Below are 9728 nucleotides of genomic sequence, written 5' to 3' on the forward strand. Positions count from 1 at the left end.
ACCGGTTTTTTTAATTTTTCTAATTTTTCGAGAAATAATTGACCGAATCTCAAACCCCTGAACCGAATTTTACCATAAGTATATGAAATAGGGGTAGAATTTTCCGGGAGTGCCACTATGTGTATAGTTTTTTATTATCGATTTTCTGGAAACCGGTTTTTCTAATTTTTCTAATTTTTCGGGAAATAATTGACCGAATCTCAAAGAATTATAGATTAAACAGGGGTAGAATTTTTCGGGGAGTGCTATAAAGTGTATAATTTTTCGTTACCGATCTTTTTGGAAGCCGGTACCAAAATTTTTTCAATTTTTCGGGAATTAATTGACTGAATCTTAAAGAATTGTATATGAAGTAGAGGTAGAATTTTCCGGGGAGCGCCATGATGTGTATAGTTTTTGTTACTGATCTTTTTGGAAACCGGTTTTTCTAATTTTTCTAATTTTTTGGGAAATAATTGACCGAATTTCAAAGAATTATAGATTAAACAGGGGTAGAATTTTTCGGGGAGTGCTATAAAGTGTATAATTTTTCGTTACCGATCTTTTTGGAAGCCGGTACCGAAATTTTTTTAATTTTTCGGGAATTAATTGACCGAATCTTAAAGAATTGTATATGAAGTAGGGGTAGAATTTTCCGGGGAGCGCCATGATGTGTATAGTTTTTGTTACTGATCTTTTTGGAAACCGGTTTTTCTAATTTTTCTAATTTTTTGGGAAATAATTGATTGAATTTCAAAGAATTATACATGAAGTAGGGGTAGAGGGAGAGAGAGAGAGGGAGAGAGAGAGAGGGAGAGAGAGAGAGAGAGAGAGAGAGAGAGAGAGAGAGAGAGAGAGAGAGAGAGAGAGAGAGAGAGAGAGAGAGGGAGAGAGAGAGAGAGAGAGAGAGAGGGGGGGGAGAGAAAGGGAGAGAGAGAGAGGGAAAGAGAGGGATAGAAAGGGATTGAGAGAGAGAGGGAGAGGAGAGGGGGAGAGGGGGAGAGAGGGGGAGAGAGGGGGAGAGAGGGGGAGAGGGGTGAGAAGGGGATGAGAGGGGAGAGAGGGGGAGAGAGGGGGAGAGAGGGGGAGAGAGGGGGAGAAAGGGGGAGAAGGGGGAGAGAGGGGGAGAGAGGGGGAGAGGGGGAGAGAGGGGGAGAGAGGGGGAGAGAGGGGGAGAGAGAGGGAGAGAGAGAGAGACTATTTGCGTGTCTTATTACATATGTCCTCCGGGGCGAAGCCCGGGTAACCAGCTAGTTTTTATATATTTATTTACCAATATTATCCACATATATTATATATAATAGTGGATTATATATAATAAAAATTCCTACTAACCTCGCAAAACACCACGCGAACACACGTCACATCACGCGATACACGCGCGAAACTCGCCAAACTCGCCGCGATCTCGATCGCCGTCGTCACTTTGAACCTTGCGTGACGCGACCGAAATTCGGAATTAAACTTATAGTATTTAATGATGAGAGATCACATTCATATTAACTGTCACATTAATATTAACCTCGCGACACGACGCGAGCTGTCACATCACGACACACACGACGCACACGCACGAAACTCGCCAAACTCGCCGCGATCTCGATCGCCGTCATCAATCTCGACCGCGCCAGCCAATCACGCACGCGGAAAAGCGGCAACACTACGTGCGAGACATTTGACTCGGAACGCTCACTTCTCGGTCCAAATGGATTTTTTTATATAGGATAGGAGGATTTAAATTAAGGGGGGAGGGTCAAGTAAACGGCCGTTTTTCCCGAATTTTTTTTAAACAGATCGAAAGATTTATTAAATCGGAACAAAGTACATCATAATATTTATGATTTAAGGTATATTATAAAATTTTTTTTATGTCGAAAAATTTTAAAATGGCGGCGCAGCAGCTGCTTGAAGTCGGCTCCTCGGATTTGCGCCGTGCAACGCTCAGGTCGCTCTAATTAACTGAAATAAAAAAACCAAAGTTTTTTTGTTAAAATGCGTTCATATGCTTTGCATAAACCTAAATTTAAAAAAAAATCAAAAGTTAAAAATTCAGGACCATTTTGAAAAAAAAGTTACCTTTTTCTTTTATAAACAAATGGCAAAAACAATATTTATTATTAATTTTTTAATGAACCTTTAGGTTCATGCAAAGGTCAATAAGTTAAAGAATATATGTGCCAAAGCTCGTTACGATCGGTTAAAAATTGTAGGTGCTACAGTGCACGGCGCGCGAAATTTTACGTTTTGAGAAAAACGCGTTTAAAGTTTTCGGTAGAGAAAAGTAGTGTTTAAGGGGACTTACGGCTAATGTAAGCTTAGTCTGCGATGTCAGGACCGTATAATAAGCCTTCCTCCTCTGTAAACTCATCCATTTTAGCCGCTAGTTCCTGTTTTCGAGCTGTCTTGGCCTCTTTTGATGTGCTTTGGGTGCGGCGGTCCTGCCTGTCCACGCGGTATTTGTCGTACCCGTCAGCGAATTGTTTGCAATGCAGACCGATTTGCAGTTGCATGTCATTCATAATTTCTAAAATAAATGTATAGCCATCGTTGAACATGCCTCCGGTCAAATAAGCAGCAATTTCTATAATTTTCGAGCCGCAGTTTAGATGCTTGGGGGCCAAGCGCCATACAGTAGCATTGAAGGATTCATTTGCGTTCTGGGTGTGGCCACCCAAGCATCTTTGAAGCAAATCATCGCGAGACAAGTCCTCGTATATCGGCAATATGTGCTTCTTCACATCAGGATGTAACGGAGGAGGATGAGTATAAGCCTGTGCTGCATTCTGGGCTTCGGCGACGCGATACGCACACCATGAGTCGGCGCCCGGGGGACAGTAGTGATGCTGCGACACCATGTCGGTTGAGATTAAATGGTAGTACGTGGCCATAATTGCTTTTTTCATTTCATCTACTGAATCGACATTCCTTCGAATGGGCAGGCCATAATATTTTGTTAATTTTTTTATAAGAGCATCCGTAAGTTTCCCCTTGCCTCCAAGTTTAGCAGTTTTTTTTTTAATTTCGCAGTCGGGTGGCCATGCGTTTCTCCACATGCCCAACACATTCGCTCTTTGTTACCTGAAAATCTTCACCGTAAGGCATTACATCTGCAATAGCCTTGAAAGTCTTGGCGTCGCCGTCGCCGACGTAATTACTGTACCGCACTCCAACGTTCCTCGGACCTCTGGAATATCTGAAGCATAGCATCGACTTCCATCTTGCCCGAAGAGCCATGATGATTTATTGGGCAATTTTCTTGGTGCTCTGCGTATTCCGGATCGTTGGAGTCTCTTTGTTTATAATACGTGCATGCTTGACAATAACTACTTTTGACAACGAGATCTATTACTTTCCCTGTGTGATAAACTATCAGTGTAGTTACACCATAGAGAGACGAGAACCCGCGCTTTTTCCAAGAACCGTCACCGCTAACGGTTAAATTAAGAATAGGTCTCTCGTTTTCTTCGTTTAATTTTATTTCATCTTGCACTGCGCTTTTGCTACAAAAATCAAAAACTTTCTTGGTAGACTCGTATACTAGGTGCGCAACTAAGTTTCCGGGTTTCACACATAGATGGCACCAATAACACATGTACTCGACTTACATGTCTGAAGTTGTCTGAAGTTATAGCTTGGACATCTGTTAACAATAACCAGTCGTTATATAAACACATATCGCAACGCAAAAATATTTTTTCTAACAACGGAGATGTCGAGTTTTGTGCCAAATAAACAGCATTTGCGGGAAACTTTGCTTTTCTGCTTTAACTTGAAAAAAAATGCAGCTGAAGCACGTCGTTTGCTTGAGGAGGCCTACGGCGAACATGCACCATCGAAAACTACCTGTGAAGATTGGTTTAAACGCTTCAGAAGTGGCGATTTTGACACTGAGGACAAGGAGCGCTTTGGTGGGACCAGAAAGGAATCGTGTACTATGAGCTGCTGAAACCGGGCGAAACTGTCAATGGGCATCGCTACCGACAACAACTGATCAATTTAAACCATACATTGCTCGAAAAACGGCCAGAATGGGACACGAGACACGAACGAGTGATATTGCAGCACGACAACGCTCCGTGCCATCGCAGTTCCATCGTCCAGGGCACCATCAAAACGCTGAAATGGGATCTGCTACCGCACCCGCCGTATTCGCCAGACCTGGCGCCTTCCGATTATCACTTGTTCCGGTCGATGGCGCATGGCTTGGCTGGGCTACACTTGACCAATTTCGAAGAAGTGCAAAATTGGTTGGATGAATGGTTTCGGTCCAAAGACGCGTCGTTTTATTGTCGCGGTATTCATGTATTGCCAGAGAGATGGCGAAAATGTATAGCTAGCGAGGGACGATACTTTGAATAAACCATTTTTTGTATTTCTCTTGAAATTTTCCATTTTTTATTGATAAAAAAAAACCCGGAAACTTAGTTGCGCACCTAGTATATGCTGCACTATGCCTTCGTATGATTTTTTGCTCAATCCTTGTCCCAAATCCATTATGCCGCACAAAATATTTATTCCTTCTCGAACTACTCCCAATAATCTCATAGCGAAAACCACTCTTCGATTTATCTCAAAACTGTTGTGAATAAACGGTCCTGAAACTATGAGCGTAGTGCCGCACATGCATTTTACGGATATTTTAAATCCAAGTCCTCTCTCACCTGACTGCCCAAATGATAATTTTTGCTTGCACTTTCTACAAACAGCTATGTCAGAAATAGCAGAAAACACGCTCACAAATTCAATAATCCGGTAGCAAAAACTCAAATTCACAACGATGTCGGACACCGACGCTTTTAATTTTTTTGCTGAGGCACTTGCTCCGGCGTCGCTCGGTACCTCTTCTTCTTCAGCGTTTTGTATGTTCGTAAATTGATTGCCACTTTAATCGCCGACGACGTGGGTGGCTTGAACGATAGTTAGGTTCACTTTCACTCACTTTTCGAATCATTTTTGCAAATATAAAGCGCAACAACGACGTGAAACAACTGCACGATTAGGTTAGGTTGTGACCGAACAATTGATCTTGGATATGTAGGACTTACTTGAAGTTGAATAATTATGGTCGCCACTGTGTTTTGAACGATCACACAGAACGTGTATGGCTCTCAATCGCATTGACGAGAGGCTTCCTTCCTTCCTCTCAATTGTATGATCTTCAGGCTGCGAGGCTCGTCACGTTTGTAGACTCGGTGTCGAGAGACACAGTACGTACTCGCACTCGGTTCGCGTTTCAGATTTTGGAATTGTTGGATAGGAATTGTTAAATGATATTGAATTTCGTATTGATTTAACAATAACAAAATAATATATATATTTGACTTTGGTACAAGGTACACAATAATGAAGATGAACAATGCTTCAAACTGTTATCGGTGGTTAACCGGGCTCAATCCAGAATCTATTACTCTACTCGCTTTGTATGAACGCCTCGCAAAAAACTATCTTTCCTCTGAGCGTATCGCAAGATATGTCTGACAAGGGAACGGTCGGAAGTGTCCCTACCCGATTTGGATGCGCTTTGGATATGTTGTTGAGCATAAAAAAAAAACAGACTCGTATTTTTTTTGCGGCGTATCTCGACGTTTAGGGGTTGAAAAAACCCCTAAAAAATAACGACCGATTTGGATGCGCTTTGGATATGTTGTCGAGCATCAAAAAACATTAGACACGGGTTTTTTTTTGCTGCTTATCTCGGCGTTTAGGGGTTGAAACAACCCCTAAAAAATAACGACCGATTTGGATGCGCTTTGGATATGTTGTCGAGCATCAAAAAACATTAGACACGGGTTTTTTTTGCTGGTTATCTCGACGTTTAGGGGTTGAAACAACCCCTAAAAAATAACGGATTTTATAGTTTTTAGCGAATATCTTCGAAAATATAAGGCGTATGAAAAAAAGTTTGGTACAAAAGATTTATGGCTTTTTGTGCTCTTTACAATGGCGTAATCAGATTTTTCAAATTTGTCACATTTTTAATTTAACCCCACTCCCACCTATTATTTTTCCCAAATATAACAATTTTTCCAACGCAAATTTAAGAGCGTCAAATGCCAAATACATCCATGTGTATTTTTATTATGATACCATTATTAGATTTTTGGCAAGACGAGATGATATGTGGTATAGGCGTCGCCCTGTAGGTAGGAGTTGCGTTATTTCTGTTCAGTTGCGCCGTACGCTTAAAAATTTCCATTTCAACTCCGGGATGACCGAAAGCGCTGATGCAAAGGCCAGCGCAAGGCACTGACAGCGAGAGGTTAACGCTATTTCGAGAGTCCTAGACTAGCAACGGAATGTCGACTCCGACATTATAAATACCGCCGAATTGTAAGATCACATTAATGAATAATTATACCGTTGTGCGCTCACAACAATTTACTTCGACGCGTATTTATAACACTGTTTTGCGCACGCGCCATTTGAACTTCGGATGACGTGATATCTTTTCCTCTGCTTGGACTTTCATCGCATATTATGTCGTAGTATATAGTAATGGAAATTTTTAAGCGTACGGCGCAACTGAACAGAAATAACGCAACACCTACCTACAGCGCGACGCCTATACCACATATCATCTCGTCTTGCCAAAAATCTAATAATGGTATCATAATAAAAATACACATGGATGTATTTGGCATTTGACGCTCTTAAATTTGCGTTGGAAAAATTGTTATATTTGGGAAAAATAATAGGTGGGAGTGGGGTTAAATTAAAAAATGTGACAAATTTGAAAAATCTGATTACGCCATTGTAAAGAGCACAAAAAGCCATAAACCTTTTGTACCAAACTTTTTTTCATACGCCTTATATTTTCGAAGATATTCGCTAAAAACTATAAAATCTGTTATTTTTTAGGGGTTGTTTCAACCCCTAAACGTCGAGATAACCAGCAAAAAAAAACCCGTGTCTAATGTTTTTTGATGCTCGACAACATATCCAAAGCGCATCCAAATCGGTCGTTATTTTTTAGGGGTTGTTTCAACCCCTAAACGTCGAGATAAGCAGCAAAAAAAACCCGTGTCTAATGTTTTTTGATGCTCGACAACATATCCAAAGCGCATCCAAATCGGTCGTTATTTTTTAGGGCTTTTTTCAACCCCTAAACGTCGAGATACGCCGCAAAAAAAATAGGAGTCTGTTTTTTTTATGCTCAACAACATATCCAAAGCGCATCCAAATCGGGTAGGGACACTTCCGACCGTTCCCTTGTGAGTGATTCTACAGGGATAACCGACGTTCGTTCTTCAACGATTTCCCAGGGAAAGACCTCGAGCTGTTGCTCGGGCTGGCTTATATACCCACGCTGGGATGATATCCCCACTCACGAGTTCCCAACCAATCAAGTTCGGTTGCACAGTTCGCATTCTCCTTCTCCCTTCCTCATGCAGTCGACTTGTCTGAACATGTCTAACGGAAATCTCTCTACGATGTAAACAAAGATATCGGGTTACGTCGCCGGCTAAAAGCTTGCGGCTACATCAAAGCACTTGAATTTAATTAATTTTACAAAGAAACATGCGACTACATGAACGGCATGATTCATCATCACGATAAATAAATATTCATAACAAAATGATGAATCCTGCAAATATATGATCCTCGATATAAATTCCTGTCCTTTTCTTGATATACACACATTCTTGCATACATTACAATAAGTACGGATGTCCCTGCTCATTACAGAAGTATCTAATCCCGTATGTACATTCGTTCATGCATACATCAATTAATTTTCCCTTTATTTTCAGGTTCATCATATCGGCTGTAGGATTCTCTAGGATTCATCTGGTAAGTATCGGTAAGTATACTAATCGTTAATATCACGTTAATAATACGAAATAATCCCTTTTCCCCTTTTAGGGTAAAATAATATAAAACGCTTCCAGCGCTCGTAAAATGTATCCAACGCATTTGCATACGTTCATGCTAAATGACTCTATCATTTAAATACAGTTAACACACTTAATTCGAAAAGTCGCGTAACTGACCTACGGTAATGGAATATTGATATACGTGTCTAAACGCAATTCTAACTTTAGAAATGTCTTTCTGGTATCTATACAATGTATCTTGTGCAATAAAACACGCATATATATCAATAGTTAATTATTTTGCAAAATTGATAAAAATCTTTAATAATGGCTCGAATTGGGTAAGTGATGGTTCGTTGGATTCGTTTTACTCCCAAAAACTTAAATCTATCAATAAAATATCAAATTTACGTTAATTACGGATTTTGACCTTGACAGGTGCACTTTTTAAATAATAAATAAAATTGAATTTAAACAGCATAGGAGGGTTTCTTACATCTCCCTGAACAAGAATCTATCGCAATATTATGAAAATATTCGATAATTAACAATTTTATGAAAAATAGTAAAAATCCGTAATTTCGAGAAAATTCACGTTTTTTTCTCATAGGTGACTTTAGTTTGTCCCTCTGAACATGAATATGCAATAAAATATTAAAAAAGTTAATTATTACGAGTTTTGACCTTGACGAAGGTCACCTTGAAAGGTCACTCTCTGAAATATTGTGAAAATTGCAAAAGTCATGTTGTAACCGGACGGTACAATTTCAGGCCCGAATCACGCGGATATGTGTCCTTTTTACGGTCGCCACTCGGTTTGACCTCTGTTCACCGAGAAGGTATTGGTATGTGATTCCTAGCTATGTTCTACGAAGTTGTCATCAATCTAACTAATTCCCTCTTATTTTCAGGTTCCCGCCACGGATGGACGACTTTCAGCGTCGCCCCTTGGATCATCGACTCCGATCGCCGCCGTATCCCCACGCAGTATGAAGATGGCGGACCACCGTCTCCTCAGGTAAGTATCGGTACGTCGGTTCGCTAACTCCGAAATTTAAATAAATTTTCAGGTTCCCGCAACGGATGGCGCGTCTGTGCCGTCTCCCCAGTGATCATCGGTAGTGACCTTCGATCAGGATCAACGAACGGCTGAGATGTCTGACCATCAGCCTCCACGGGTAAGTATACGTATGTTGGTCAATCAACTATGTTAATTAATCAAAATTTTCAGGTTATCGCTACGGATGCCTCGTCATTGACGTCGCCCGATGGATCACCGGTGGTTCCCAGTGTCCAGGATCAACGCCCGACCAAGATGGCTGACCACCGCGCGCCTGAGGTAAGTACGTAACTTGGTAAGCTAACTCATTAACGACCGCACTTTTCCAGATTCTTTCAACGAATGGCCGATCTCCACTTCCCAACGATGAGTCATCGACGATAATCTCCGCTCCGGATCAATGATTGTCCAAGATGGCTGACATCCGCTTGATCAGGTATGTGGGATATGATTAACTGACAATTCCTTCTTTATGTTGCAAATAATCAATTTGTTTATTCGCAGGCTTCGGTTAATACACATTTGGTTGTTCACAATAATCCTTTACACAAGATGGCGTCGCACATTTCGCCAAACGCACGCAAGTCCTCTTTTCGGTATCACAGTACCGTTCGTCTTTCGTATCGACGATAGTTAACGCGTTTCGCGGGCGTTCCCGATTGTTAATGGATGACGGCTACGATTATTTAAACACTCGGCTTATGTTCGCGAGACTTAGCGCGATCGCGGGTGAATCTATGAGAAGTAGTTACCGTGCCGACGATCCTCGAGAGACTGCCTCGAGTCTCGTCGCTCTCAGTGGCTCCCCACTTACGGCCGTTACCCCCACTACGGCTTCACGGCCGCTTTCACTCTCTGGAATGTTCGTCGCGGCG

The 9728-nt window shown here is 41.3% G+C and overlaps 1 pseudogene; it reads right to left on the reverse strand.

Moving 5' to 3' along the window:
* Window positions 1–2294: 2294 nt before the first annotated feature.
* Window positions 2295–4524, reverse strand: LOC139787236 (uncharacterized; annotated as a pseudogene).
* Window positions 4525–9728: the final 5204 nt, after the last annotated feature.

The sequence above is a fragment of the Temnothorax nylanderi genome, unplaced genomic scaffold (genome assembly GCF_030848795.1).
Source record: "Temnothorax nylanderi isolate EJ_2023f unplaced genomic scaffold, tnyl_v1.0 TNYL_tig1355_pilon, whole genome shotgun sequence".
Lineage (NCBI taxonomy): Eukaryota > Metazoa > Arthropoda > Insecta > Hymenoptera > Formicidae > Temnothorax > Temnothorax nylanderi.